The 25,715-nt window shown below is 47.4% G+C and overlaps 1 protein-coding gene across 2 annotated transcripts in view; it reads left to right on the top strand.

Annotated features, from left to right (window-relative positions):
• MACROD1 (mono-ADP ribosylhydrolase 1) overlaps positions 1 to 25,715 on the top strand; it is a 419,553-nt gene that overhangs the window by 23,838 nt on the left and 370,000 nt on the right. The gene's annotated exons all lie outside the window — the stretch shown is intronic.

Raw genomic sequence — 25,715 nt, 5'->3', positions numbered from 1 at the left:
TCTGGAGAGCCGCAGGTTGAAGAGCCTAGTCCAAACTAGCCTGATCTCATCAGATCTCAGAAGCTAAGCAGGGTTGGCAAGTATTTGGATAGGGGACCTCCCAAAAATACCAGGGTTATGTTGTGGAGGCAGGCAATGGCAAACCATCTCTGAATGTCTGTTGCCTTGAAACCCCCCCCAAGGGTCACCATAAGTAAAACGTGACTTTATGGGGAGGGTAAGTGTGGGTAGGGAGATGCTGCTGATTAGAACCAACGAATTCTTTCCTCTAATGGATCAACAGGGCTCCACATCATTTAACAACAGTGGTGTATCTGCCTAGGGACAAGGGATACCTTGTCCTGAAACTACCTCTTCCGCGTGGGGGGCGCAAAATCGGCTAGGTTGCCACTTGGTTGCCACTTACCTGACGCACTGTTGCTTTCAACGAGATTTTGGACCTGACTGGACATGATTGCCAAAATAAATAAATAAAAAGAATCCACAGCATTTATGCAAATGCACGTCTTTTCAACAGCTACACTCCACGTGCGCAAGAATTACAGTGCTAGAAGAGCAAGCAAATTGTAACAAGAGCTGATGGAGAAAATGAGCCGAGGCTGGGAGAGAAGGCCAGGGTGTCACACAAAGCACCTGCCTCTGCCTCTTGGATAATAGGCCATTTTCCAACACTGCCACGCCCAGCTAGCTAGGTGCTTGTAATGAAAAGGCAAGTTAGACATAAGGGCATCCTCCTGCACACCACCGGGATGCCACTGCCATTTTAAAGCCCAAGATGAGCACTTTAAACATTTATTTATTTAGTGGGGTGCTGTGTGGTTTCTGGGCTGTATGGCCGTGTTCTAGCAGCATTCTCTCCTGACGTTTCGCCATCCACAGATCCTCGGAAGATCCTCGGACGATGCCAGCCACAGATGCAGGTGAAATGTCAGGAGAGAGAATGCTCTGAGACTATCAGCCATACAGCCAGGCTCCCACAGCACCTCCGGCTGTGAAAGCCTTCGACAATACATTTATTTATTTATTTAGTCAATGAGATTTGTATCCCACCCTTTCCCCACAGGGCTCAGGGCAGGTCACAACATAAAACCTAACAATCAATACATTTAAAATACAACATCACTATAAAATCAATTAAAACAGATAAATATAATATAAGCACCCAGACTAATAAGTTAAAACAGATGGCAATAAATACATAAACCTTTCCATCAACTTGCCTTTCCCCCCTCCCCCCCCCCGCCCCGACCGAAAGAGATGATCTATAAAACACAATCTGGGTGGCTAGATGGAAAGGCCTGGTGGAACAGCAACGCCTTTCAGGCCCTGGGGAATTGTCACACAGGGCCCTCACACTGGTCGTTTCCCCACTTCTAAAATGCAGGTAGATGATACCTACGGTTAGGTTTATGCTGCTTGAGTTGCTTTTGAAGCGTGGGCTCATGGTTACCCCACTGCAGCTCACCCACTTGAAGTCCAATGAGGCGGTAGCGGCTCCGGAGCAATGACGAGACTCCCCATGATCCGCCTTCAAGTGGTGTCCTGATTGGCGGCCGTGCTGTGTTTATTGCTGGGGAATTTTTTTTTAATTTGAAAAAAAGGGCCGAATCGACATCTCCACGCTTTGCCGAGGGAATCAACGTCTATTTGAGCGCTAATAATATGTCGTCTACCGCCTCACGATGCGCTCAAAGCGACGATACTGTAAGACGATGAATTTCTATTGTTGGGATTAAAACAAAAAATACAAAAACAGGCTGTGCGTGCATCACACACAACCTGCCATTGTCTAATTGGACGGGTGGCTCTACATCACCAGCAGCGGCGGGAAACTCAAACCCGAGTCACACACACATTCCCCCCAGCTTCCCCAGCTCCCGGTGCAGGGTTTTCAAAAAAAGGTGCTTTCGACCATCCAGGGAGCAGAAATATGACGCCGTAGCTGGAGGGGGGAAGGAGAGAAGCGGCAGAATCGAGAATTAAAAGCTGCGTTATGCGCCACTGAGGTAGCAGGGAATGCAGCAGACCCCTGAATTACTTGCCGTGAGTAGCACGCAACAAATGGTGAGTGGGGAAATGGCCACTGTTTGGCAGTTTGTTCCACCCAGCCTTAACCACTATGCCGTAAAGGCCTGCGCCTCGTGACCATCAAGCTTCGCGCTTTTATGAAAAGGTACTGGTGGGGTGGCAAGAGGGCCTCACCTGGATTTCTCGTGGCGTTTTTAAATCTTCCATGCCAGACTTTAAAATGGCATTGGCCCTGTGGCATGTACCTTTAGTTATAAGCACCTCATTAGCTGGATGGGGGCCAGTGTTTTAAGGAATCGGTCTGTTATCTGAGAGGCAGAAGTCTGGGTCCCTTGCATGACAACCTGGCCTTCTCTTCCCCCAGTCACCACTCATTGTCTCCATCAGCTCTTGTTACAATTTGCTTACCTTTCAGTCACTGTAATGCTTGTAGTTATTGGAAAAAAATACACATTTGCATAAATGCTGTGGGTTTTTTTTTCTTTTTGCAATTTGATTATGGTTTATTTGGTTGTCCTTGGCACTTGAAGTATATAAACAACTTAATCAATCCTTTCTGAACCAACGCTGTTGAACTCTGGCTCCTTAGCAGCAGTGTCTGAGCAATATGCAGAGAGCTTGGCAGACCCTCTGGACCAGAACTCTGGGTCCTGGTCTAAAATGGTTCACCCCTGTTGTGATGGAATGGGTTAGAATTCACGAGGTTCGATACTGTTTTGGAAAACGCCTCCCCTTCTTAAAACATCCTGCAAGCAGAAAACAAGCACATCAGGGAGATGGCTTCAGAGAGTAGCTATGTCGATCTGCTACTACTGTGGTGGCGATCCTCTGGCACTCCAGATGTTATGGACTACAATTCCCATCGGCCCCTGCCAGCACGGCCAGTGGCATGCTGGCAGGTAGCTGATGGAATTGAAGTCCATCTGGACATATGAATGCCATAGGATCGCCATAACTGTGCTAGAATTCAAAGTCCAGTACCACCTTACAGACCCACTAGATTTTCAGGCTATGGGAGCTTTGACGCTTGAAAGTTTATACCCTGAAAATCTTGTTGGTCTCTGAGGTGCTATTGGACCCAAACCTAGCACATCACGGGGAGTTCACTCTAACACAGCCCACTCCCTGTTGCTGCTATTTTTTTTAAAAAAGTATTAAAATTTGAGGGGAAATATAAGAAAATGGTATTCCTCAGCTGTGACCTGAAATGGTATAGTCCAGAATACAACTTTGGTTTCCCTCTTATGCTTCTGCATGTGTCGATCTAATCTAATTTGCCTGCCTGCCGCCTTATCACAATTCTTTAATTGTTTTCAACACTCTCATGACTTTCTGTAAGCAAATCTTGTGACTTTTGGCCTCTCTGCTTTCTGGGAAGGTCCTGGCATTCCAGCCTGGTGCTCTGCTTCTGATGACTCCTGCTTAACAAACCTGATGTTCAGCCCAATCTACTCCACCGTTTTTTTGTTATCTGTTCTTTATAGACTCCTCTCCTCCTCAGAGCAGCTCTTAAGTTGGGAGACTTGCTCAGCTGCGTTGCAAAGAACTGTCATAAAGCGCTGATCTGATGGTGCGAGTCGGGGGCTCCAGTGCAGAGTTTTTAATGGGTGACTTTTATCTCCCCCTTTTTTATGGCATAGAATAATTTTTAGCGGCTTTCTGACTTGGCGAATAAAACCACTCACTCTTTATGTTCCCATGGCGCTCGCAAGGCCCTGCCGTCCAGACCCTTCTGGCTTCACAACCAAGGTCAAAAGCCCATTTTTCTTCATATGCATGTTCATACACTGAAGTGTTCTTAACATCTGGCCCTTCTGTTCTGGGGGAAGAAAATTTATCACCGTTTTTCAAATCCACTTCAGACTGTCGACTCTTAAAAGATCTCTTAATAGATTTGCACTGTCACGAAAATACTGATCAATTAAACATACTTAGGGCAAACACATCCAAGGTGTATTGTCGAAGGCTTTCATGACTGGAATAAGTTGGCTGTTGTGGGTTTTCCTGGCTACGTGGCCGTGGTCTGGGAGTTTGGGCTCCTGGTGTTTTGCTCACATCTGGCTGGCGTCTTCAGAAGCATGTCATGGTCAGATGAGAGAAATACACCTTACCATGACATACCTCTGAAGATACCATCCAATACAGGGTCGTCTAAACCCTTCAAACACCCTAAAGCCATGGTGGTGGCGAACCTTATATCTAGCGCCACTTGTCCAGCCCCTGCCAGTATGGACTACAATTGGCTCATCAGCCTGCCAGTGATGGCCAATTGTAGTCCATACTGGCATCTGGAATGACTCTTGATGCCAAAGGTTCGCCACCACTGCCCTAAAGGGTTGCCATTCATCAGCTGTGACTTGATAGCTCTTTCCACCACCACGGGAAAAGGGAGTGGAATATGGTTATCTTTCACCAATTACACACAATGTGCCTGTGGCGTGATGGGGTCGAATGTCCATCGCAGCGAGATTTCTAGTACAGACCTGTTTCCTCAAGGCCCACTTTCACTTTTCATTCTCTCCATGGTAAGCGAGACCACTTTTAGCATTACTTTTCATCTGCTTTGCTGGCAGAGCGAATAAATTTGCCAGTGAGCATAGCTTAGTCCCAGAGATCTTCCCTCTACCCACAGCCTGACTTCCCTTTCCCTTGCACTGCTTTGCACACCTTCCCCCTCGCCCCGCCCTTTCATGTTGCTGACTACTTCAAGTAACAGAAGAGAAGGTCACTCACGCAACACCAATCTCTAATTCTCTTGATATTTTGAGATATCAGTATAAAGAGAGCTTGGAAATAACCAGTCTTTGTCCTCTGGCGGCAGCAGCACCAACAGCAGGAAGTGTGGAGGGGAGGAAGAGAGAATATCTACTCTAGGATGGTCCCTTTCTTTAGCAGCCTGTGGTCCAGGGAATTGCTTTGCCCTTTTTATTTGCAGGGGAGGGGGGGAAGGATTACTTTTGGTACAGTAACATTGACATAAATACAGCTTAAAGGGCCAAGTCTTGATTGCCGAGCGTAATGAGATCAGTGGGTTTAAGAATCACTTAATGGGCGGAGTTCAGAGAACCTGGAGACCCCTCTGCAGAAAAACTCTGGGGAAAGGAGGGAGTCCTTCCTCATTGGTAAACAGAGAAATGTGAGGAGAGCCCTCTGCAAGCCGACTGTGCAGCGAAGAGTCCGGAGGTAAGCATTCCATGCATAATGGACCTCTCTTTTTCTGTATCCAGCCTTAAAATATCAGGGAGGGGGACACTTTTGATCAGTTGCAACTGCCCTCCAGCATTTTGTCCTTGATCCAGATTGTGTCCTGAGATGCCGACACCAGAAGTTCCAAACACCTCCTCTGTATGGCCTGATGGGCAGCGCCCCCTCATGTTCCCCTGCAGCAGTGGTAAGGCCAGACAAGCCTCTGTGGACACTGAGAGCGCTCCTCAGCAAATACTTGATGCAGAAAACATCTTGCTCTGGACAAGTCAGAACTGCAGGGGAAATGTGGGAGAACTTGCCAGGTGGAAGCCCTACTGCAGCTGGCTCTATGTAGGGTTGGCAGGCATGGTCTGGCAACTGGCAGGAGAGGGGGTGGCATGAACTTACCATGCGGGGCTGCGATTGTCCCTGAACAAAAATGTCACTTCCAACACAACCTGGAAGTTCCAGCATGGCTCCAAGGAGACTTGCTATCACTCTCTCAAAAATTCTTTGGAGGGTTTTTGAATGAGGGCTAGAGTACTGCCCTACCACAATGTTGGTACTTCTGTGTCGCACAGGAGATGATATCATCACATGGTAGGGTTGCCAGGTCTCCTGTGGCCATCAGTAGGGGGCGGGGGATAGAGTTGCCAGATCCAGGTTGGGAAATTCCTGGAGATTTGGGGATGGAGCCTGTGGAGGTGAAGAACTTCAGTGAGGTACAACGTCATAGCGCCCATCTTTCAAAACCTCCATTTTCTCCAGGGGAACTGATTTCTGTGGTCAGGAAATGAGCACTAATTCCAGGGATCCAGATCCTTCCCACCTGGAAGGCTGGCATCCCTATTGCATGGTGGCAGCGATTGCTCACCCCATCCCAGTTTGGCTGGCCTGCTTCTGCCTGCCAATCAGCTGACCACCAGTGGGCAGCAGCTAAAGATGCCGGGAGTTTGCCCACAGTTAGCAGGCACATGACAAGCCTAGCTGTATGACCAGCTACAGAGAAACGATGCAACTGTGTCCACATATGAAAAACACCCTCGGCTTGTTGTGTTTTCCTTTTTACAGAAAAGCTGTGCCGAGGGATACATTCAAAAATATGATTCCTCCCCCAGTTGTTGTATAAAGTAGATTCCAAAGGGGTTTGCTGTATTAGTTGTTCATAGCGAAAGAAAACAGTCCAGTAGGGTTCCTAAAGTCCACTAACAACATTGATCATCAATGATAGAGTTCATCTCACTTTTTTGTACCCTACCACTTAATTCTGCTGCAGATGTGGACCAGGCCTAATTTGGGAAGGAGGGAGGGGGTGGCCCTGTTGCCTTTTCCCCCTCCTGTATTTTGTCTGGCCTTTCTCCTCAGTCCTTGCGAAGTGCTGTTTTGCCACATCAGAGCAGGGCAGAGGCTATTTGCCGCTCAGCCCCTGTCTTTTTTGCCCCTCGTCTCCCCTTCCTTGCCTCTCTCTTACATTAGACCATAACAGTGGTGGAGCTTTCTCCTCTTGGAGAGTGGGAGTTGTGTCACCAACCCTGGTGGCATTTGAGCTTTGTTCAATTTAATGAGAGCCGTTAATGGGAGAGCCAGGCAGGCTGTGTTCCTGGAAGAGGAAGAGACTTTCTGCAAGCATGAAAAGGGCATGCGGCAGTGATCTTGCGCAGGGTAGGGGTGGGGAGTTGTGAGAGGGAACCGTTGGAATAAAAGGACCAGCGGTAACGATGCTTTGCCAGTGTTTGGAATGGAAGGAACAGTGTTCTTGAGGATGCATCCAAATGTGGGAACCAAACTGGAACAAGGGAGACGTTGCACAACAGCTAAAACCTAAATGGAGGCTAATGTCTTTTAATTCCATTAATACAGTTTAAAACATTTACGTGGAAGAGTGACTAATGCTTGCCAGTCATCCGAGCCCTTCATTGGCTGGAACGGTGGGTGTGGAATCATGTTTACTTCTTAGATAGCAACAAGGCAGAATTTCCTGATTAACTGTTTTTTCTTGGAACAGGTGTGCAGGATCCTCTGTAAAACTAGTACCTGGCAAAGAGCTGCAGTGTCAAGGAAGCCCTGGAATATCCAATGGCTACAGACCTAGGGGTATCAAATTGATAATCTAAATTTCAATTATGGGAAGATAAGAAAAGAGGGAAGGGAGAAATGTAAGAGGAAAGGATAGCATCGCCTCCTGAACTGCCTTAGGAACAACATGTTGTTTCCAGGATCTGGCTTATAGCAAGGATGCTTCTTGGACAGAAAGCCCCTAATTATGTGGCAGGATATGTGCAAAACCGTAGGTATCTCAAGGTAAAGTTTAGGTGGGTAGCCAAATTGGTCTGCAGTGGAAGTGGTAGGTTTGAGTCCATGACTAACAAAAAGAGTTTGGATTTATACCCCACCTTTCTCTCCTGTAAGGAGACTCAAGGTGGCTTACAAACCTCTTTCCCTTCCTCTCCCCACGACTGACCCTTTGTGAGGTAGGTGGGGCTGAGAGAGTTCCAAAGAACTGTGACTAGCCCAGGGTCACCTAGCAGGAATGTAGGAGTGCAGAAACACATCTGGTTCACCAGATAAGCCTCTGCCACTCAGGTGGAGGAGTGGGGAATCAAGCCCGGTCTCCAGATTAGAATCCACCTGCTCTTAACCACTGCACCATGCTGGCTCCCTTTGACTCTATATCCTGGAAATCTCGTTGGTCTTTAAGGTGCTTACGGATTCAAATCCAGTTCTTCTGACTTGGTAGAAGGCAACTTTTGTATGTTTGTGTGTGTTTTTTTCTGAGGTCTTAGGGCATGGTAGTAGTTTGTGAGGGGAGACCTGAATAGTATTCATTGGGAGAGCTTTTTGAGTCTCCCTCTCACTTCCAAGTGGTTTGAAGGGCGAGCAAGATAGTGTTGTGCAAATGCTCTGTAAGGGAATCCTGGTATAGGAGAAGGGGCAGAGTCACTGGGAGTACAGTATTATGGGAAGAGAGGCGGATGCTAGATTACCCCAAGCATTATGTATCCCTTTTCAAGCATATCTATCGCTTAAGGTCTCAAAACCCAGGCTCTTGGAATCCTTGGGAGGTCTGCACTCACACTGTCTGATTGCAATGGCACAACCCTGTACATGCCTGTGTCCATCTCAGGCAGCCTATCAGAGACACCCCTTTGTTCTAGTTGATGTCTTCCCCCTCCCGCCCGCACATATTTTAATGGCTCGTAACCAGAATGACCCTGCAAACGTCTTGCTTCCTACACAGGGATTCTCCTATTTAGTGCAACAAGTCTAATTGGGCAGCACCATTCCTCTGTTCCCCACCCCGTCCCCTTCTGTCTCTTTCCACCTTTTGGCTGTAAAAATGGCTATAAAAAGAGAGATTTGCAGCAGCCTTCTGCATGGCTAAGTCGGGAGCACTTCCCCATCAGATGGCTCTTGTCTCCGATCCCTTTTATTGTCACCGCCAGGCTATATTTCACGGGGAGGTTTTAAAGATCATTAAACCTCCTCCTCGTGGCTTCTTTTCGCAGGGGTTGCTGCTGAGGGGCGGAGGAGATATTGGAAGTTGGTGGGAAGGGGCTGCTTAGCATACCAAACGCGGCCCTTGGAGGCCGCCTTGGCCTGTTGGCAGACATCAGTAAATGTCAGTTTTGCTGCATGTGCGAGCAAATTGCTTTTACTTTTGCTTCCTTCCCGTCCTCCCGAATGTTCACATTTATCGGGGACGACCGTGATGTGAATCTAAGTAAAGGCACCCCTCCCCACCCCTGTTCTTTGTGCACATCCTTGATCACCACAGTAGAATCCTTGACAATGGTGAGCGGTCTGTTTTAAAGGCACCATGCTCCAGGTTTTGGGAAATCTGCAGTTAGGTGGCCTCCCTTCCCCCAGTGCCCTTCTGATGTGAATTGCTGCCAACTGACTCTTTTCCAGACAGCTGAGCAATTGAGTGGCAATGAAGACCAGCGTCAGGCCCCTCTAAGTTACTGTGGCCTCCAGCGTCTCTCTGAGAGTGTGAGCCCTTGATATCGGCCCAGGTTCAAATAGAATTATCATATCATAGAATTTTAGCTAAGGAGAATTTTAGCTAAGAAGCTAAGGGGGTTTCAGCCTCAAGGAATATTTCTGAGGAGTTTTGAGGGAGCAAGAGTATATGTAGTAAAATTTCTCAGGAGGGTTCATAGACTCATAGAAGCATAATGTCGAAAGGGGTCAAACAGACCATCTAGTCTGATTCTCTGCTACACCCGTGCCTTGAAGACTGCCAGCTCCATACATAGTTTTCTGAGACTCGTAGAAAAGCAGAGTATGGAGCAGAGGTCACTGGGGAAGTGGGGGTGGGAAGGGAGTTGGAAATTTGCTGCACGGTGTAGGGAGTTGGATTAGAAGAAGAGTTTGGATTTATATTCCCCCCTTTCTCTCCTGAAGGAGACTTAAAGGAGCTTGTAATCTTCTTTCCCTTCCCCCCCACAACAAACACCTTGTGAGGTGGGTGGGGCTGAGAGAGCTCTGAAGAAGTGTGAGTAGCCCAATGTTACCCAGCTGGCATGTGTTGGAATGCACAAGCTAATCTGGTTCACCAGATGAGCCTCCTCAGCTCAAGTGGCTGTGGAGAGGAGGAATAAAACCCAGTTCTCCAGATTAGAGGGCATCTGCTCTTACCCACTACACCACGCTGTCTCCTAGATGACGCTTGAGATCCCTTCTATCTGTGTTTCTAGAAAACATAGATGGAAGGTGTCTGAAAACATGCGTGTTTTGGCCCATGTCATCCTTGGTGGGTCAGTGCTGCGTGTTGTCATCTTGGGTGGGGAGAGGGTGGGTACAGCTGCTGAAGAAACTGTCCTTGCGGTGGGCAAAATTGGTTCGATCCAGGCCTAGAATTGCTGCTTGAAATGTGGCTGATTCATTTGGACTTTCCTACTCCAGCTGCGTTATGGTTGGGCTTTAGGTGGCGACTGAATGCAGGTCACAAGCCAGAAGCAGGCTCGGTGGATTCTCCCGTTGCTCTTCACAGGTTGAACAGGAAATTTTGTCAACAGGGATGATTATAAATAAGACCAGATAAATACCTCTTGGTGCTGAACCCATCCCTAATTCAGCGCTGCCTGACCTCTTTTGACAAGGTGGAGCCCATTTCAGTTGTCAGCCAGTTCATGCTTTGGATTGCCATAGTCCTTTCAGGGTCCTTCTCATTCTATCATGCAGAGAATGAAAGATTTAAAGCAGGGGTCCCCAAACTACGGCCCGGGGGCCAAATGTGACCCCCTGAAGGCATTTATCCGGCCCGCCAGGTATGGCGGTGTTGGCTCCATTCATGTGCAGTGGGGGCTCGAGGGAGAGGAGGAACCGGCCCCAATGGCTGTTGATTGCAGTTACATGATGGCACCCCCAAATCTCCATGAATTTTCTGACTCAGAGTTGGAAACCTTACATGTGGCAATGCCTGCTCCGCCCTTCCCTCTCAGCTACTCCATGTGTTGCTCTAAGGCTTTCTGTTCCGCCTCACTCCCATTGGCATCAGCCAGGCTGGCAAATTGCTCGCTGGCTGCTAGGGAGGAAAAAGAACCCAGGAAGATACCTGATCCTGGGTTAGATGGAATGCTTCACTGGGAAAGTTCTGCTTTTTTTTTTTTTACAGGGGAAGGTATTCCACAGCCTCCCCAACAATATTTGGAGCCCACCCTGTACTTGACATACTTTGGTCACTGTTCTAAAAATAGACCATGACAGAAAGGCTGAAAGGTGAAATCAAACATTTTACAATCATTTGTGCATAGGAATTTGTTCATAGTTTTTTTTAGTCCGGCCCTCCAACAGTCTGAGGGACAGTGAACTGGCCCCCTGTTTAAAAAGTTTGGAGACCCCTGATTTAAAGGATACAAGATAAAAAGTACTGGATTTATTTTATAAAAATCCCTGGACTTTTAAAAAATCTCATTAAACCCCCCCCTGCAAACACACTTTTTTATTTTTATGCGCTTAAATTCTTCTTTGGTTCCTGGGGTGTGGCATGCTCCCTTTTCCCCCAAGCTTTCACGTTTTTAGGCCTAGACCAGTCTATGACTCATGTCGGTGTGTGCTCCAACACGTCTGCAGTTGTCACGATGCTGACACCCATTTCTAAAAATAGCCTCCGGAACCCTCCTGTTCCCTGCTGGAAGAACTGCGTGGCGTTTTTGTTTTACTCATTTCAAGCACTCAGGTTAACTGGTGGGAGAAGAAAACCGTGAGGTCTGCTCCTCCCTCGACATTTTCAATGAAGACTCTTCTGGCCTTGTGGAGTAGATGTTTTAAGGATTGATGCATAAATTACCTGGAGAGCATCTTTTAGACTGAGGAAAAGCAGAAACGGCAGAGCCTTTAAAATCAACACTTCCTTGCTCTGGGTGTCCTCTGAGACAGGAACCATAAGCGAGACTTCCCTGCAAAAACAGCAGGGTCTTTCTGTCGGTGCACCAGACTACCACAGCCTGGCAGTCTGAAAATGTGAGAATGTGTCTGAAAAGCCCCTGTCAGGCCCATTTTGGTAGTGCTAAATGGAACCATACATGACAGCCAGTTTAGCACTCCTCAAGCCTCACTTTACAGCTGATGGGGTGTGTGATTGTCCGGTGGGCCTTGAAAGTGCTGGGCTCCCTGTCAGGCCAAGCTGTGTTCCCTGACAGGCCAGGCCTTGAATCAGCATTGCAGTGACAGGACAGACACTGATCATAACGTTTAGCACTTGTGCTGTGCTCCGTGACGGGCCCGGCCATAGCACAGTAGCGATGGGGCAGACCTTTAACAGCAACTATAATACGAAGCATTTGCAGAATGGTCTAGCTGTCATATTCCGGTCTTTGGCCAAGGAACTCAGGATGCCAAGCACAGTCTTTCCTTCCTCTAATTTATCTTTATAACCCCCATTTCCCACACCCTTACTAATCTTTAGAACAACACTGAAAGAGGTAAGCCCGCTCTGTTGTCCTTAAATCGCAGGTAGGGACGGAAAGGCTGAGACCAATGGTGTGCAGTTTGCCTTGAGGTCACCTCACGAGTTCATGGCTGAGGTGAAGTTTGTACTGGAGATGTCCTGATTTACAGTTTAGGCTAGTAAGGAAGATAGCATTTTTTGTTTTGATTGAAAGGGGGGTTGCTGCTGATACGGTTGGCAGTCATCTCTGGGGCCCATCACCACCCAAGTGGGTATTTATGGCACTCTGTGGCTGAATTTGTAAGTGGTACTTTGGGTCCCTGTGGGGCTTCTGACTAGTGCTTTCAACACGGATCCGAACAGGAGAGTAAAGCTTATGAGTCAGTGGGCGATTTCCCACTGAAAATGAAAAGTAGATTAATCCAAGTTTCAAAATGAACCGCAACTTTTCATTGCGGATTCAACATCAGTCGATTCCCCACTGGAAATTAAATATAGTCTGAACCAAGTTTAAAAATAAACTGCACCTTTTCATCGGGGTTTCAACCTCCCCATTGCAGATTTATTCTGCAAACACATGTAGGGCTACATCAGGTTTCGGAAATGCAGCACTCCCCACAACAAATTGATCTCCATTTTTTGTCCCTTTCCCCCCCCTCAAAAAACGTGATCACGTCATGACGTTAGATTTACAAGGCTAAACAAGCAAATGGCTAATCGTTTAAATGGCTGCTTGATCTCCTATGGAAAGCAGCTTACGTGTTCTTGTCTCCTCGCGCTTGCGCTCTCTGACCCCAAAGGCAAAAACGAAACCAGGAAATTTTGCGCGTGCATCTCTAAGCGTCCGGCGATGGCTGATTGGTCGTCGGCATTTATGTCACGTTCCACGGCGGGCAATTAAGTGAAGATTAGTCCCTCGTTTCTCCCCTTGAGACTGGGAAGAACCGTGGTAAAAGAAAAAGTTGTACTTCCAAGCAGGTACAGCGAAAACGCGGAATAAGGGGGTGGGGTATGAGCGCCAGAAATGGGAAGAAACCCCCTTTGTCGCTCGAGGAGTGGGGAGGCATGCCTGAAACCTTGTTTTTTTGCGTAAGTACCACGCGATTAATTGTCAGTGGGGAATCAACCATAGTAGACAGCTCAGTGAAAGTGTCAACCCCGTGTGGTGCAGGGGTGAAAAAGGCAACTCTTCGTTGAGGATTATTAGGAAAGGGACTGAAAACAAAATGGTTGGAGCAGCAGTGGTTAAGAGCAGGTGCATTCTAATCTGGAGGAACCAGGTTTGATTCCCCGCTCTGCTGCTTGAGCTGTGGAGGCTTATCTGGGGAATTCAGATTAGCCTGTGCACTCCCACACATGTCAGCTGAGTGACCTTGGTCTTTTCGGAGTTCTCTCAGCCCCACCCACCTCACAGGGTGTTTGTTGTGGGGGGAAGGAAGGGAAAGAAGATTGTAAGCCCCTTTGAGTCTCCTTACAGGAGAGAAAGGGGGGATATAAATCCAAACTCCTCCTTCCTCTTCCTCCTCCTTCTGTTGGGCCTCCAGAGAAACTATTTGGCAGCTTGTTAGACAGGATGCTGGTCTACATGGACCAATGGTCTGATCCAGCAGGGATCTTCTTGTGTTCTTAAATCAGTGGGGACATCACAGGAGCAGAAGCATGTCCTCTGTACCTGTAACTGCCCAGCTTGGGTCCAAGGCACTGCCTCTGGAGTCCAATTCATCCAGGTGGAGGTAGCATTGGAGAAGTATGCCCCCACTCACCTGTGGGACCCGATTCTATGATGGGTTGCAGAGGTGTCCCCATGTCTGATTTGAGAAGGGGCAAAGGAGAAAGTTACTTGGGGCAGTGAAGTTCCTTGAGGCACCCCTTTTGCATCTGGAAAACAGGAGTTTCAGATTTTAGTGCTGATTAAATAGCTTGATGGGATTCACAAATCTTGGTCTTTTAAGAACCAGTCAGATTCCAGATCCAGTAATTTCGCAGAGTGCACAAGGTTACAGAGTGCACAGGAAAGCCCATTTAAACCTCTCTGTGTGGACCAAGAACATCATCATTCAGAGCCTTTTCTGTATTCAAACTAAAGTACTATGTTTATTGTAGAAATTCCATTTCTGGATGTGACAGAGTAAATATAATCGAGCTGACTAATCTAATCGAACTGACTAGGATGGAGGGAGATACCAGAACTACATCCTGCCCCATGATTGCAAGATGGAGGTGTGAGAAAAAGCAGGAAGTTTCTGAGAGGAGCAACCTATGCACCAAAGGGATAGTGTCAGTGCAGTAGAGACAGGATTCCAGTGCCTTGACCCCTCTATCCCTGTGACTCTATAGTCAAGTCCCCCTCTGAAGTCTGAGGTTAAGAGAAAGTGCAAAGCCATTCACTTCCAACAGACTCTGCATTGGGATGGATGGCCTTATCTGAATGGTAAGAGAAAGAGCCTAATATTTAATTTAAAAGACACTCTCTCCTTTGGTCCCTGGATAATAAAGCTTCAGTGTAAACAAACACCACAATGACTCCTATTTTCTCCTTGGTATGGGACCTTCTGTTACTTGTTGTCTTATCCATTGCCCTGAAACATTATCAAGGCAGGCTGTTTACCTGAGCCTCCAGGTGCTTACCATCCCTGGTGACCTGTGCTATAAGTCTTCACTCCCAGATCTCTCCGGCATTGGCACTGCCCTGGAACACCCCTTCTTGTATTAAGACCTGTGGTAACCCCATAGTAAAGAGAAGTGTAAATCTACATCTAGAACAACATTAGATAGGATGTGGTAACTAACTAACATTTTTGCAACAGTGGAGACTTTTCTCATAGTTGTGGATACTGAATCATAGAATTGTAAAGTTAGAAGAGACCCCAAGGGCCATCAAGTCCAATCCCCTGCCATGCAGGAGCACACAATCAAAGCACTCCCGACATATGTTTATTCAACCTCTGTTAAAAAAAAACTTCCAAAGAAGGAGGCTCCACCGCTCTCCGAGGCAGTGAATTCCGCTGTCGAACAGCCCTGATGGTCAGGAAGTTCTTTCTAATGTTTAAATGGAATATCTTTTCCTGTACCTTGAACCCATTACTCCTTGTCCTAGTATCTGAGGCAGCAGAAAACAAGCTTGCTCCCTCTTTGACATGGCATCCCTTCAAATATTTAAAACATAGCTATCATGTTCCCCCTTAACCTTTGCTTGTCCAGACTAAACATTCCCATCTCCCTAAGTCTCTCTTCGTAGGGCATGGATTCCAGACCTTTTTGCCATTTTGGTTGCCTGCCTCTGGGCCCATTCCAGATTGTCAATATCCTTCGTAAATTGCGGTGCCCAGAACTGAACACAGTACTGGGGGAATATGATGCCGCCCCCCGCCCCCCAGTAACTATGAATATGGCTCACTGAGTCTTCTCTGGAATGGTAGTGGGAAGGTGTTGAGAATAGACATGAGTTGTTTTTGCTTGGTATATTGTGACTGCCATGCTGTCAGTAATTCTTTTGGGTTTTTTAAAGCATTATATCCCTTTATGTGCAGTTGAAACAAAAATGTGTTAACTTTAATGGGGGAGAATCAGCATGAAGTCCTGAAAACAGGTGGGAAGATAAGTGGCCGAAGTTTCGCTTCTCCCAAGGGAGAAATGAAACTGCAATATTCAAATGGAATTGGGCACGAATCACAGCAGGCAAATTCTATCTCTGCTCTCCCAAGGAGAGTTCTCAAGGCTTCTCAGCTAGAGGTATTGCCTGCCAAACCAATTTAAGACCAAAATCACACAGGTGTTTTAAAGCACTGGAAGGATTTACAGGATTGTAAATCAGCCCTCTGGCATGGCCCTGAATTGATTCTGAAAACGGAGATAAGAGCATCTAAAAGCGCCTCTTTGCACGGACAACAAGGTTGGAGCTGAAAATACCTTTCAGATGAGACATCTGGCTTGGATCTCCCTGCAGGCACATCTGCACCTTTAGGGGGACCATCTCTTTGTGAGAGCTGGGGGGAGTTAATGTGAGCACGAAGCACAGTCAATTTGGGGTGGAAAAGCAGGTTCAGATTTACTGCCGGAGATGAATCGGAACAGAAGAGCTCCACTCGGAAATGAGATACGGGCGAAACAGCAATAGAACATATGTTCACCTGCCTGCGGTTCCGTCACTACTGGGGCTGTACCGGCTTGACCTTAAACTCTTGGCTTTAAACTGGTTTTGTAGATCGATTGGCCTGTATGCGTACACTGCCGCAGCCGGGATAGCTCCTGCTTGAAGGTATTTTTCCAGAGCTCGCGTTGGCTGCCTTCTGACCTTTACTGCTTTTTCTGTGCATTAGTCTTTTGGAAGACACTTGCCATCCGTCCCAGCGGTACGGGATGCCCCGGAGCTTTCTGCAGCTGTGCCACGGTGTGGGACGAGACCATCTTCCTTGAGGCCCCGGGAGCTGGCATTTGATTTTCCAAAGTTATTAACAGGACTGGTTTTTTGTTTTTCTCTCCCCCACACCCCAATCAAACCTCTGCTCCACGATAACGTGGGTCAAGAAAGAAGTCTAGATTTGGCTATCAAAACAGACTGTTCACAGGGAATACTTTGTGTTGCTTGCACATAACCGATTATTCTCCCAAGATCAGGTTCATTAAAGCAGATTTTTACCGTTTTCCTACCAAAGCTCTACCTTGTGAGTGGAGTGTTTACAAAGTGTGTTCCCGCTCCCCTTATTTTGCCCGGTGAGGGGGCAGATGTAGGTCAATAAATATGGCTTTAGAGAGGTCGCTCAATAAAGGCAAGGCTTATAAAAAGGAAGTGGGGGGGAAGTGTTTACCCACAGGCAAGGAAAAACAGAGAGCAGAAGTGGTGGGGAGGGCGGGGGACGATGAGGTATTATCGGCCTGGCATTAAACTTGCCACAGAGCCTTTGAATGTGAGGCCATAATGGTTTTCTTACTGCCGCAAGAAAAGGATAAGTCACCTGCCATTTTGAGCGTTGTGAATAGATGGATTGTGTCTAAGGCACAGCACAGAAAGTGCTGCGGCTCCGCTTGGCGGTGGTCAAGACTTTGCATAGCTGCACTGAAACACCCCCACCCCCAACCCCATCCCCCGTATTTGGGGATAGTGCTGTTTAGGAGCCCGTGTGCAAAAATCTTACCGGGGGGCAGGAAGGAAGGAAGGGGATTAAAGAATTTGAGAGATTTCTAAGGTGCTCAAATGCAGACTTTGTTCAATGTATCCCTTATAATAATAATACTATCCTGTCTGCATCTAATGGAAGGGGGTAGGATAACCCTGTTTATGTAAGTATTTCTGTCCTGCTTTTCTACCCACTGAGGAGGGGGGGATGTCTCAAAATTACTACAAAATGGAAGAATAGAATTTAAACCAAGGAGATATATACACAAACAGAGAAAAATATATATACAACATGAATCCAGTTCACAGGCTGATCCTGGATTCCTTGGGTGGGTCACTCTGGGCTTTAGGCTGTATGATGTGAGCTAAGAGCCCGTGGCTTGCACCCCTGCCCTCTTCCATACTCGGTCTTTGCAACAGAGAAGGGACAGGAATTCTGCCCAGTATCCCATTCAGCTGGCATAAAAATGTTTCATTGTAGGGAGAGGGAGAAGAGTGGAACATGTTTACATCCTCAGCTTTCTGGTGCGGGACCTCTGAATGGCCTGTTGGGTCAGGTCAAAGGTTCACCAACTCTGATTCCAACCACAGCTGGCCAGATGTCACAGAGAAGTACGCAAGCAGGGCTGGAAAACACCATTTCTCCCCATTACCAGTCCTGTCTGGTATCTGGTGTTGAGAGACATTTGGCCTCTAAGAGTAGAAATTCAATTTGACTATTGCAGCCAAATGGGAGACACGATCGTTATGTTCTTATGAGGTGTTGTTACCCTAAGCAGGCCTAAAATTCTCCAATTGGCATCCATTTTGTATGGAGCAGTGACTCGCTCTTATGCCAGCCTTTGGCCCCTGTGCCTTTATGACATCTCTTAGCGGGCAGAGGGGTCCAGCCATTTAGAGTTTAGCAGTGATCCTTTAGACAGAACAGGCCTGAGATGCTGCAAATCCAAATCCCCCCACCCCACCCCCGCTTCCTTCTACTTAAGATGGGACACGATCCACTGGGGACAGTGTCCTGCGGAAATAGGCAGGAATACCCGAACGACCCCAGAGATCTGTTCACCTGGCCTTCCTCTCCGTCATAGGGCAGCTTATGTTTTTCTCCCTCCCCAGGCCAAGTCTCGTTGCCACGGGAGCATGGCGAGAGACTCCTGGTGGCAGTATTTGCGATCCCTTGATCCGGCGACATTGATCAATCGCAATTTCTGCACCGTGTTCTTGTTCGCTGCGTGAATCTGTACATCTCCCACAGCAGGCTAACAGAGGCCGGGTTGATGAATGCAAGCCAAGGGCACGCTCAGTGCGCATGCCCGGCTGTTGTGAGCATGAATGATTTTTTTGTCAGCCTGCGTTCTCGGTGGCTACAAGGGAGCTTTGATTCTCTTTCCCCCGCTTTAACTCTAGCTAGGCTGTCTAGCCTTGCAGTCGGAGGGTTGGAAGCCCTGCCAGCTGCAAAACCCCAGCCCTGGCTTTCTGAGGGCCAGAAAATGCCTGCCTGCCACCCTGTCATATCCCCGGGCTGAAAAATGGCACCTCCATACCCAGGAGAAACCCATTAACCTGCGGGCAGACGCTGGAGCCTGTCTAATGCAGAAGTAATGAGCTTTGGTTTTATGTTAAATTTAGCAGAAACCGCTATTACAAGTGACAAAAAATAATTTCCTCCGGGGAGTGTGATCGGCCGGCAGGCAGGCGGGTAGCCTGGGGTGCCGTCTGTGTTCGACGGAGGGTTTGTGCTAAAGTGGGAAGCCTTCTCCGCCTTCGCCAGGGGGACGTGGTGGGGCCTATGAATCAAAGGAGAGCCCGATGAAGCTTGTGCTTTGGACTGTTTCTTTCCAGTAACCAAGCAGGAAGTTGCAAGAATAGTTGCAAGCTGCCTTAGATGTGCACTGGAACAGCAAGTAGTAGGCGGGGGAGGGGGTGCAGGGGAGGGGTGTGCAGCTTTGTTCCTGCAGACCTGAAAGGCAGCTGGATTGCTTTTTGCGGGGCTCTTCTACTTGGAGTCCCGGTTGGGTCAGGGTCTCTCTTTTTGGCTGGGCATGAATGCAAAGCCGTGTAACGTCAGACCTGCAGATGAAAACACTCTCTGACTAAAGGCAGCAGACTATTCCACCCCCACCCCCCTCACCCTTCCTGACACACAGTTGATGGTGTATAGCAGAGCCATTGTTATCCAGTGGTGCGTGCACTTGCCTTGCTATTGTTTTGAAGCTTTTTGTGCTGCTTTGGGGAAACCTGAAAACCATTTTGTCCAGGGATGGTAGATGTGGGTAGATGGGGGGAAAGGAAGAGGCTGGTTCAAAATAGTTTGGCAAGAGACATGCAGGAAAAGGAAAGGTCCCATTTCTCCTCCTGATCGCCCGTTCTTTTACTGAACTCCAGGCTGTAAGCCCAAATTGAGTTCTGAGACTCTTGCATCTATTTGCCCCTAATGGACTTGGGGAAGGAGGAGAGAGGACCACGGGCCGCACTCGTGGGCATTCCTGTGATGAGTGATTACATTGCTGTGGATGGAGCCTGTCCTATTATTTGCCTTAAGAGTGGTGGGTTTCTCCCTTACTGCTTCTAGATACTACACACTTGATCTTAGCCAAAAGGTCGAGAAACCTCTGTTGGGGTCTCCCGACTCCAGGGGCCACTCCCCACTCGCCATAAGCCGCAGGGTCACCTCTTTAAAAGACACGAGGAGCATGGACGTTCCCCACGTCACCAGCATCCACTGCACAGCTGCCCTTAATTTGCCGCTCTCCCACCTCGTCGCGTGGCAAATTAGGTCCTCTGCAAAGAGCAACATTTTCAAAAACCCCGCGGGTGCCGGGGAACCTCGGCTGTTTACGCGTGGCTGATTCGCTCTGACGCGCAGCTTCCGGCCAATCAGGAAACAGGAACCGCCTTTTTGTTTAGGGAGGATGTCCCCGTCAGAAAGTGCTCGGAAATTGAGACTTGTGCACAAGACGTGCCAACATTGCTCTTTTTTTGCTCGAACTCCACGGTTTTGCAGCTTGGCAAAGTGCCGCTGAGCACAGGGTTGTCGGCGGTGTAAACCGAAACCGATTTTTACTTTTGTTTTTCTGCCCAAGCAATTTGCAATGGGTAGTGACGTCAGCATGTGCAGACGTCTCAAAACAATGCGTTCAGCTTATCCAAACCAACTTTTCGGGTCAGCCAATCAAAATGGAGCCCCGCCTTCGGCTGGCTGCAACTCCCACGTGTAAATGACGCACACGCATGCCAGCCAATCAGAATGCTCGATTGCTTCTTTGACTCTTGATGTGGAACCCCGTGCTATTTCCTGAATGGAAAATGAGTGGGGAACAAATGTCTCTGTGGTCAAAAGCCACAGAGGCTTTTCTAAGAGGGGTCGCTGCGGGGTTGCACTCAGACGAGGTAAGTGGGGAGTGGCCCCAGTTGTCTTCTCTTTAGGATTGCCAGCCCTATGTTAGCAAATGCAGGGAGGATGGAGTTTGGGATGGTATGATGGCACTTTCAGATGACACCTCCCCAGTAACTATGAATATAGCTCACTGAGTCTTCTTTGGAATGGCTGGGGGAGGATACTGAGAATAGACATGAGTTGTTTTTGTTTGGTATATTGTGACTGCCATGTTGTCAGTGATCCTTTTGGGTTTTTTAAAGCATTATATCCCCTCATGTGCAGTTGAAACAAAAATTTGTTAACGGGGGAGGGGGGGATCAGCATGAAATCCTGAAAACAGGTGGGAAGATAAGTGGCCAATGTTTCACTTCTACCAAGGGATAAATGAAACTGCAATATTCAAATGGAATTGGGCACGAATCACAGCAGGCGGGGTATAAATCCAATAAAATGAACAAATGAAAATAAAGACCATAAAGACATGGGGAAATGTCTACCAGGGGTCTGCAACCTGCGGCTCTCCAGATGTTCATGGACTATAAATCCCATCAGCCCCTGCCAATTGGCCATGTTGGCAGGGGCTGATGGGAATTGTAGTCCATGAGCATCTGGAGAGCCGCAGGTTGCCGTTTTCTGGGTGTTTTTCTCTCTCTCTCACACTTCAATTTTGAGGGTAGGGAAGTGAAGTTGAGGTTTACCTGCTGCAGACGAGCAAATGGCAAATGTGCATCTTAAGAGCTCATGTGTACTCATAATACTTACAAAGTCCTCCACAGTGAGAGCGCTGTGGAAGAATACAATGAGATGTTGAGAGTCATTTAGTAGTTCCTGGACCTTGCTGGGGTTACTTCCAGCCTTGATTCTGCTCAGGTTCTTTGCCTGCACTGGGCCTAACAGGGACATCTCACTCTTCCATACCTTTAATCTCTTTTCCATTATTCCCATCCTTCTTTGCTTGTCACCCTCTAGATCTCTTCCTGCCCCATGGATGCTGACACTTAGGTGAGAATTTGGCTATTCAGAATGCTATGAGGCCAGACAGCGGCAGGACCAGGTGATCTTGTTCCCCACTGCTCTTCTCAAAGTTGAAATAGCCACGAGTGTATTTTTATATGGCCATAAATCTTCTCTAAAACGCATTGCCGTCCATTGGTTGGACCAGTGGGCACCATAACATTTAGTTGGACCCTTTGTTCTTACCAGTTCTTACCTACAGGGCTCTTTAACCAACCAGTACCCAATTCTCTTCCTCGTCTTGTTTTTAAAAGTGTGTCTTAACAGAGTGTTTATTGCAGTGAGCTTTTGTCTACTCGTGTTTGGTCTTCTCCTCCCTTCCGATTTCTTCTTTGGTTTCTGATACTTTATTGTATGTATAAAACCACTGGGGCCGGGCTCGTCTTTTTTCTCCCTTTTTCTTTTTGTAAAGCACTTTCTGTTTTGTTTTTGTGGTGTTTTTTGAACAAGCATTTCACAAATATATACGTCTCAGCATGCACAAGAAGTCTAATCATGCACAAAAGCAAACTTGTAGTGTTCTAGTGGGTAGGGCTTACAGTTCCCAAGGAAAGTAAGTAACTTGACCTATGAATGATCCAAGGCAGGCAGAAAGGAGGGTAACTGAATCACACTCTAGAATTCCTTGTTGGTTTAGACAGGGGTTTTAATCTCAAGGTTTATAACCCCGGGATAACAATTTCTGACTCCCAATTGCATGAACAAATCTTATGTGACGGCTTTCCGCAGAAGCATGAATGCAGTGTGTTTTGATATAGCCAGCTGGTAGTTTTTAGAACTATGAAAGTCCTTCCCTTGCCCTTCCACATATGAACTTCCATCTGAAAATTTCTTAAGAAGAATTGTTTTCTACACCCCACTTTCTATACTTCAAAGTGGCTTATAAATCACCTTCCTTTCCTCTCCCCACAGCAGACACATTATGAGGCCAAGAGAGTTTGGAGAGAACTGTGAATAGCCCAAGGTTGCCCAGCAGGCTTCTTGTGGTGGAGTGGGGAAACAAACCCAGTTAGAGGCTGGTCACCCTACACCACAGTAAAACGTTTTACTTCTTAACCCTTTTGTGGTCTTCCCTTTCCCTCCCCTCCAAGTGATGCCACCAAGACTACGATCAAAGTTAAATCTTTTCTATTTTATTCCAAGAAAGGGCAAGGAAAGGTTTTTTGTTTTATAATTATCTTTTTTTTAATTTGTACTTTTATGTGTTTTGTTTTTCTATGAAAAACGAGGGGGGGGGGGAAGGACTAAGGAAACTTGCAACACATTCATTTGAAACATTTGAAAATTTTCAAGGCACCTAAAACGAGGAGGCCAAAGGGCGCGCAAAGAGTGCACTTTGGTTTCTCTGGAGACCAAAATTAAGAAAAAAGACACCCTTATTTTGGTGGAGAGAGTTTGGGATGGGATTCTGTCTGTCATCTACACGCGGCTCCACGGAACCGGAGAGAACTGGTGGGTGGATGGAAGGAAAGGAGGCGACAGAGGGCAGGAACCTGAGGCTCGTCTTCTTCAAAACAGTTTTTCGGAAGATACAGTCCTTCTTTGTCCTTGACAATTGTGAGGGATTTTCTAAAACAATGTTCAGGAAACACAGTAGCTTGAGTTTCGGGGTTCATCCCAGGAGCATGAATGTTGACATGCATCTGCTGTTCTCCCTTAGCCTCCTCCCAGCGCTGATGGATGATTTAATCCTACCAAAGTCACTGGAAATGTCGCCAGGTTGTCCAGTCAAAAATGTGGCTGACAGGGTTGAGGCAGGTTCTTTCCAGCATTTTGGAGGCCACTTTTTGACAGTGTTCTGCGTGATCTCAGCTGGTCCCTGGTTACGATGTGTGTGCGTGGGGGGTGTTGCTAGGGGTGGGGAGGGTGACTTGAAACCCAGCCATTATGAACACACAAGAGAGAGAATTGTCTTGAAGACTTGGATTTCACAACTAGCCCTGTTTTGTATTTTTGTTGTTGTTGCGCTTTTTAGCTTCCTGTGCTGGCTCATGACACCTGTACTATCTATCCGGTGCCAGCCCCTCTCTCTGCAGATATTTGGGTCTTTCTGTCAAGGCCTTGACCAACCAGCCAACATGGAAGCGGAGGGATGCTCAGGGCTTGTCTAGCCTTTCTCTATGGTAACGGCCTCCAGCTCGAATTGGCTTCCCCACTGGCCTTCTGATTTGACTTGGAGTTGTACAAATTGCCGACTGTGTCAGATCCGCCCCAGGTCTTGGGCTTATTTGGCTTGAATGGCTGTCCTAAGTCCTCCCTTCCTGCTCTCTGTCTTGCCCTTTGGCTCTGCCCCACCCTGTCACTGGTCATCTTCTCTCCAAAATTGCCTCTGACTTTGGATCCTCATAAGAAAATGTAACTGCCCACTATCTTCCAGAGAGCTTCCTTCCTGCTGGACAAAGTATCTCTGATGCTCAACAGCTCTCCATCAGCAAATACCGTTTTAACACCAGAGAACATATATTCAAGATGATGGAGGGATTTATGAGTACTGGAAATAAGGATCAAGGATAGTGTGTGTGTTTGTGGGGCCTAGGCTAAGCCAGATTGTGTTTTCTTCCTCTGCTTTGGATCTGAGAGTGCTAGAAAGAGCATCTTGAGATGCCTCAGCTGACACTGAACTGACATTCACCCTGCTTATTTTCCCTGACTATGACAAAATGGCTGGAATGGGCAAACTATTAGCTGCAGTGGGTGGTCACGCAGCATGCACAAACGCCTCCATTCCGAATGTAAAGCAAAAGGGAAATGAAAGTGCTTAGATCTCTTGGATCCAGAAGGTTATGTTCAGGCTTACTTCCCTTCCTCTACCAGGAAGAGAGAAGTTTGACATCTCAGTACTTTTCAGCCCTTCTCTCTAAAACCATCCTGTATAGAAACTTTCAGGACAAAACATTTTTAGTTCTGCTTTCTCTTTGGAACCGTAGGTCAGTGGTAGGGCACACATTTTTACATGCTGGAAGAAGAAGAAGAGTTTAGATTTATATCCCCCCCCCCTTTCTCTCCTGTAAGGAGACTCAAAGGGGCTTACAATCTCCTTTCCCTTCCCCTCACCCCACAACAAACACACTGTGAGGTGGCTAGGGCTGAGAGAGCCCAAGGACTATGACTAGCCCAAGGTTACCCAGCTGGCATGTGTTGGAGTACACAAGCAAATCTAGTTCCCCAGATAAGCCTCCACATCTCAAATGGCAGAGCTGGGAGTCAAACCCGGTTCTCCAGATTAGAGTGTACCTGCTCTTAACCACTACACCACCCTGGCTGTCTGTGTGGCGCTCCTAGGTTCAATGCACAGCATCACCAGTTAGAAGACACCAGTTATCTCTGAGAGCAGGCTCTGCAGAAGGCTTCTCTCTGCTGGAGGTTGGCCTCTCAGTTTTGGACCAGTGGTCTGACTTGGTAGAAAACAGCCTTGTATGTTTGCATGAATCCCTTGCATGGTCAGCCTATTCTACACAATACCAAGCCAAGAAGACTCCTCCCTCCACCAGCAGTTTCTTGCTATATACCTATACTGCATTGGGTGCACTTAATGGCAGGGGCACCACATAGCCTTTGGGGACCCTGTCCTCTCATCTTAGTGCTGTCCTTGTTAACTGGATTAATCTTTGAGACGTATCCTGGAGCCCTGCGAGGCTTCAAAGCATGGAACTGGGGGTTGGAGACTGTGGATGCGTTCTACTAGTGGCTGTGTTAATTCCACCATCTGTGCAAAGTGACTTTTCCAATGCAGGAATCTTTTGGATCAGGAGAAAGCTTCTACTGCTCTGAGAAGGCACTGGTGTAATCCTGGATCTGTAGAATGAATCTGTGCGATTTGAAGCACTCTACATGGAGGAAATTCAGGGGGGCGGGTTTTAGAAGTGGTAATTGTACACATCAGTCCAACTCTTTTGGAAGCAAGCTGCTCTGGTTCTTGCATAACTTTTAAAGTGTTTGTATTTGTACTGGGCTGGGTTTTTAATTTGAATTAATATCTTTTAATGTGTTATTCCTGAACATTTTGTGTCTGGCCGGGGGCAGGCTCCTGGAGAGGTGGCATTAGACTTTTCTAAATAAACAACCCTCCAAAGACAGGCCAAATGTTATTGTGATTCCACCAC

Source organism: Sphaerodactylus townsendi, linkage group LG01, assembly GCF_021028975.2.
Source record: "Sphaerodactylus townsendi isolate TG3544 linkage group LG01, MPM_Stown_v2.3, whole genome shotgun sequence".
Taxonomy (NCBI): domain Eukaryota; kingdom Metazoa; phylum Chordata; class Lepidosauria; order Squamata; family Sphaerodactylidae; genus Sphaerodactylus; species Sphaerodactylus townsendi.
This window is presented reverse-complemented; position numbering and strand designations above follow the sequence as displayed.